General features: G+C 47.0%; 1 protein-coding gene across 2 annotated transcripts in view; it reads right to left on the reverse strand.

Moving 5' to 3' along the window:
- The window catches only part of VILL (villin like), a 60,060-nt gene extending 54,060 nt beyond the window's left edge, over positions 1 to 6,000 (reverse strand). The window contains exon 1 of one of the 2 annotated variants that reach the window (XR_014540464.1): positions 5,828 to 6,000. The gene's annotated coding sequence lies outside the window, so the exon portion shown is untranslated. The remainder of the gene's footprint in view (positions 1 to 5,827) is intronic. The other variant, XM_083579467.1, reaches the window with a different exon arrangement.

The following is a 6,000-nucleotide window of genomic DNA, read 5'->3' on the forward strand; positions in this document are numbered from 1 at the left end:
GGTTGCCCTTCTCTGCACATGTTCCAACTTGTCAACGTTCTTCTTAAATTTTGGTGCCTAGAATTGGACACAGTATTCCAGGTGTGGCCTGACCAAGGTAGAATAAAGCCGTGCTATGACCACCCTATATTTGTGCATCTGATTATTCCTGCCTAACTGTCAAATCTTACGCCTGTCCCAACTGAAATTCATTTTACTAGTTTGGGCCCAGTTCTCCAATCGATTAAGGGCATACTGGATGCTGTTTTCTATCTTCTGCAGTGTTATCTACCTCTCCCGGTTTAGCATCATCTGCTAATGTGATAAGCAGTTCCTCTATTCCTTCATCAAATTCATTTATAAAGATTTTGAACAACACTGGCCCCAGGACAGAACATGTGGCACCCCACTTGCCACTTTCCCCAGGGTGACAAGGAGCCATTAATGAGCATCTTTGGGTTTGGTCAGTCACCTAACAGGAACATAGTCTAGCCCACATTATATCAGCTTCTCTGCAAGAAGATCACAGATGACTTCGTCAAAAGCCTTACTGAAATCAAGACATACTACATCCACAGCATTCCTCGGATCCACCGAGCTTGTAACGCTCTCAAAATAAGAAATAAGCTTTGTCTTGCATGACTTGCTTTTGAGAAACCCTTGCTGGCTCTTAGTCATCGCAACATTCTTTTCTATGAGTTCGCAGTTCAGTTACCTATTCTAGGACCTTTCCTGGTATCGATGTTAAGGTGAGGCAGGTGCCTGGCCTCCTCACCCCACCTCAGCTTTTGAAGATGGAAAACAACATCAGTGTAGCACAAAAGGTACTGCAGTGGAACATCTACAATTCTACAATTCTGTGATCTGAAAAGGGGGCAGAAATGATAGCTTTGGCTGCTGCATCACAATATTGGACACTTCTGAAGACACCCTTAATTATATCCCTTCTTTTTTATTTTATAGGTCCACCGGTTCCTCACTCCCTGGTTTGAGGGAGGGTGGAATTTGAACCCACAACCACAACGATGCAACCCAGTGGGAGTTAGGGAAGCCACCACAGGCCTACTGTCATTCTGCCTTGTCACAAATGCCCTTCCACACCTTGGCCTTTTGATTTCCAGCTTCTTCTTTTTGTTTTACCGTTCTGTTCCATTTCAGCCTGTTTCACACTTTTATTCATTTTAGGGTGTGTGTGTGTTTTTGATTTGCTGTCTTTCATTTTGCCTTGGGGGCGGAGAGCCGAACACCGTGGCCCCATCCAATGGCCCGATTGCACCTTCTACCTCCTAGGAAGACTAGCTCAGCAAGCGGGACACTAGCTTGGCCAGAGAAGGAGCAGCTGCGGTGAGCTTGCTTCCGCCGCTCCTGACCATAAAGAGCGCTAAGCTACAATTGCAAATTGCCCTGGAACTGTGGAACCAGAGGGAAGTACGCTGTTGGCTTCTGCCATATTTCAGGGGGCTGAAGGTCACACCCCCTGCCTCCCCAGAAGATAAGCAGTGTGCCCTTATCCATTGGCCAGATAAGAAAGAGCTGCAGAGAGTTTATTTGTGTTTATTATTATTAATTGCTACATATACTCCTTTTACCACCACCTTGTGAACCAATTTGACTGAAAGACACCAAAAAAATTCTAGGCACCAAAATTTAAGAAGGATGTTGACAAAATGGAACGTGTGCAGAGATGATCAAGGGTCTGGAAACCAAGCCTGATGAGGAACAGTTGAGGGAGTTGGGTATGTTTGGCCAGGAAAAGAAGAGACTGAGAGGATATATGACAACCATCTTCAAATATCTAAAGGGCTTTCACATGGACGATGGAGCAAGCATGTTTTATCCTGCTCTGGAGGGTAGGACTCAAAACAATGGGTTCAAGCTACAAGAAAGGAGTTTCCGATTAAATATCAGAAAGAACTCTTCCTGATAGTAAGAGCTGTTCTATAGTGGAACCGTCTCCCTCAGAAGGTTGTGGACTCTCCTTCCTTGGAGGTTTCAAAGCAGAGGCTGGAGGACCACCAATGCATTGCAGAGGGTTGGACTAGATGACCCGTGGAGTCCCTTGTAACAATTCTATGATTCTATAAAAATGAATAAGCAATAAATATGTTTGCAAACTGTTGAGAAAGGTGGAATAAGACAGAGATGGATGCATGTGTGTGTGTGTGTGTAGGAGAGAGGGAGAGAGGGAGAGAGAATAAAATACAAATGACTTGTTTGCTGCCCAGTAAGGTGTCCTTTGAGAGTCCCATGGACCGCAAGAAGATCAAACCTATCCATTCTTAAGGAAATCAGCCCTGAGTGCTCACTGGAAGGACAGATGCTGAAGCTGAGGCTCCAATACTTTGGCCACCTCATGAGAAGAGAAGACTCCCTGGAAAAGACCCTGATGTTGGGAAAGATGGAGGGCACAAGGTGAAGGGTACAACAGAGGACGAGATGGTTGGATAGTGTTCTCGAAGCTACTAACATGAGTTTGACCAAACTGCGGGAGGCAGTGGAAGACAGGAGTGCCTGGCATGCTCTGGTCCATGGGGTCACGAAGAGTCGGACACGACTAAATGACTAAACAACAACAACAACAAGGTGTCTTTGTAGGGCTGCTAGATTCATTTTTAAGCTATGCTTAAATGTGTTGAATTTCTGCAACATGAGATTGTCTTTCTGATCACTTGCTACCAGAGTTTTCCCAACTGTTGGAAACTGCTGTTGTCTTCCATGGCAATGCCTCCCGGCCTCCTTCTCCTTGAGGAATCAGCCTGGAAGCAAAAGGATCACCTCTGCTCTGAAACCTGCAGACGTCTCCACACAGCCGCCTGGGAAGGCTTTAGCAACCGTTGCCACCAAGTCCTTGGGGAGGAATGTCATGGGAGGGAGGGAGCGAGGCAGAGAAAAGGAGGGAGGAGAAGGGCTCGCTTGTTTGAGCTGTGGCGGGCAGGGGAGTCCACCTCGCTTTGCCTAGAACCAGCAGGAACGGGATAGAACTGGCCCTGCGAATTACTTCTCTCCCCTGGGGCTTATCGGAGCAAAAATCAGCCTGATTCTGCTATTGAAAAGGAAAGAGCTTGTGTTGTGTGCTGGAAGAGTTAGCTCTGTGGCAATGGCTTCTTGAAATCCCACTGCCCCCCTGACTTGAGGGCAGAGGAACTGGAAGGGATGGTGGCGGCAAGGAGCAATTTCGCCCAATTTCTCCAGAAGAGGGGAAATTCTCAGATCTGGGCTCCACATCAATAGTGGCAAGAACATCCACAGTCTCTCTCTCTCACACACACACACAGCCCAACAACTTGTGTTGCCCCCATTTTGAATCCTCCACAATGTTCCAGGATGTTCTGAAGGGGTGGAGAGAAATGGAGAATATTCAGGGGAAAGTCTGAATATTCAGGCATTCTCTGAGAGAAATGTCTTCTCCCATTGGCTCCCAGTACGTTTCCGTGCACAATTCAAAGTGTTGGTGCTGACCTTTCAAGCCCTAAACGGCCTCGGCCCAGTATACCTGAAGGAGCGTCTCCACCCCCATCATTCTGCCCGGACGCTGAGGTCCAGCGCCGAGGGCCTTCTGGCAGTTCCCTCGTTACGAGAAGCCAAGTTACAGGGAACGAGGCAGAGGGTCTTCTCGGTGGTGGTGCCCGCCCTGTGAAACGCCCTCCCACCAGATGTCAAAGAGAAGAACAACTACCAAACTTATAGAAGATATCTGAAGGCAGCCCTGTTTAGGGAAGCTTTTAATGTTTAACAGACCACTGTATTTTAATACTTTGTTGGAAGCTGCCCAGAGTGGCTGGGGAGACCCAGCCAGAAGGGCAGGGTATAAATAAATCATCATCATCATCATCATCATCAATGCTTTCTCCCGCTCCAGAAGGTAGGACCTGAACCAATGGCCTCAAGTAACAAGAAAGGAGATTACAGCTAAACATCAGGAAGAAATTTCTGACAGTAAGAGCTGTTCAACAGTGGAACGGACTTCCTCAATGGGTGTTGGGCCCTCCTTCCTAGTTTTTTTTTTTTTAAAGCAGAGGTTAGATGGCCATCTGTCAGGGATGCTTTAGCTGAAATTCCTGTGTTGCAGGAGGGTTGGACTAGATGACCCTTGCGGTCCCCCAACTCTACGATTCTATGAAATTCCTACTTGGCTGTAGTAGGAAGTGCTTTTTGGTTCTGCAACATTCACCGACACTCTTATCAGAGCCATCGTACTGGACCCCTAAGGCACTGGTACTGGCCCAAATTCTAACAAAATTCATTTTAAAAAAACAACAACCTTAAGCACTTTAAATGCTTCCAGAAATATTATGAAACTGGTCTAGGGAGGAGGCAGGCAAAATGAGAGAGAGATATAGAATGCAATGGATTGGTTTCCCCATCAGAGTTTCGCAGGAGTGACTGACAAGGGGAGGCAATGCTGTGTAGCTGTCAACCTGACACCAGCATCCCTGCTGCTTACCTGGGTGTGGCAGGGATGAGGCCCCTGGAAGCTTGGCTAAGCATGAGTGTGGCCCTCAGGCCCAACACTGCATATGGATGTATGGCCGCCATTTTGGCCAGGAATTCAGTGGCACCGGAAGGGCAACAGCAACAGCTTAACAAATATTGCCTGCCCCCCAGCAGTCTGCAACTGATTCCCTGCCCAATTCTGCCTTTGTTACTAGGTGGAAAAATAAGTTCAATTGCACCTTTTGTCAATATTATCTTTAGCAAAGTTTCCCACGTCCGGAAATAAATACACTTGACTTCCTCTTTTCTACATTAAACAGTTTGCGCTCTCGGCTAGCACTGCCTTAAAAAAATAGCCCAGCACCCCTTCTAAGATACTATCCAGTGTTACTCTGAAGTAAACCATCACATAAAGAGTCCAGGTCTTCTTGAGGCTGTTTTGCATCTCAAATTAACAGGGCGCATGAGGGAAGAGGAACCATTGTAGAAAAACCAGGTGACAGGGGTCCTTGTGTGTATGCAGCCAAATTATTTCATTACTTTTTTTTAAATGGACACAAGGCAAGCTGTAATATTTAGCTGATCTGGTGCTTGGGCTACAGGAATCCTTTATCAACTGAGAAAATCTAGACAATCTCTTCTTCCCCCTTCCTGCCTTCTGAAACAAGAAGTGTACAGAACAACTTTTAAATTAAACCCAGCTCCTGCCGCAAGTCAGATGAGTCACCGACGCTGAACAAAACAGAGATAATTACTTGTTGTGTGAAAGTCAAAGCAATTAGACTGCGCTGGAAGAAAAAGCCAGCTATTGTCTTGGAAATATGTTATGTATGTATTCGGTTTGGAAAGGGTTTCTTCTACCACCCAGCGAAAGGCCGTAGAACGCAATTTCCAATGGTGCAATAAAAACAGTAGTTTCTGCAAATCTTTCTGAAGAGGATCCAGCTGACCCCTTCCCCCTTTTATTAACGACACCATGGGGAGAAGAAATCTACACACACTCCCTGCCACGCTGGGAAAGGTCCCAGTCCACACCTCTCGTATTTCGGCCTGACAGCATGCTACTCTTAGAAGCATAGGAGCCCTGCGGCAAGGAAACATGGCAACCCTGATAAATGCAGTGGGGAAACACAGATCTAAATGCTGCCTTCAAATCAAACACTTGGGAAGAAGTAGCCCTTTCTCCCTTGGATTGGATTCGATCCAAATAAACCGGTTTGCTTCTAAAGTCACTTTGTGAGTTTCTGTGTCATCCTGTCCTTAACAGGGACTTTAAAACAGGCCCCGTTTCTTCCAAAGGGGGCAACCGTAGGCGACTTTTAACTACGCTTTGTCCGCCAACGGGCTGCCAAACAGGTCCACAGCCTCACGCAGCTCTGTCCCTTGCCAAAGGAATTCTGGAGATTCTACTTACCTTCTTATCTCCTCCTTTTTTCCCCTGCCACCCCAAATGCACCACTGAGCAGATCGCCGGCTCCTGACACGCTCTCTCTCCTCCTGGGCTCCCTCTGGCAGAAGGGGGCATGGCAAAGAGGAAGGTAATTCAATAGTGTACTTAAGCAGGGCGGTGGAGGCCAGCCTCCCGGC

Source organism: Podarcis filfolensis (genome assembly GCF_964270895.1).
Source record: "Podarcis filfolensis genome assembly, chromosome: 12".
In the NCBI taxonomy this organism is placed as follows: domain Eukaryota; kingdom Metazoa; phylum Chordata; class Lepidosauria; order Squamata; family Lacertidae; genus Podarcis; species Podarcis filfolensis.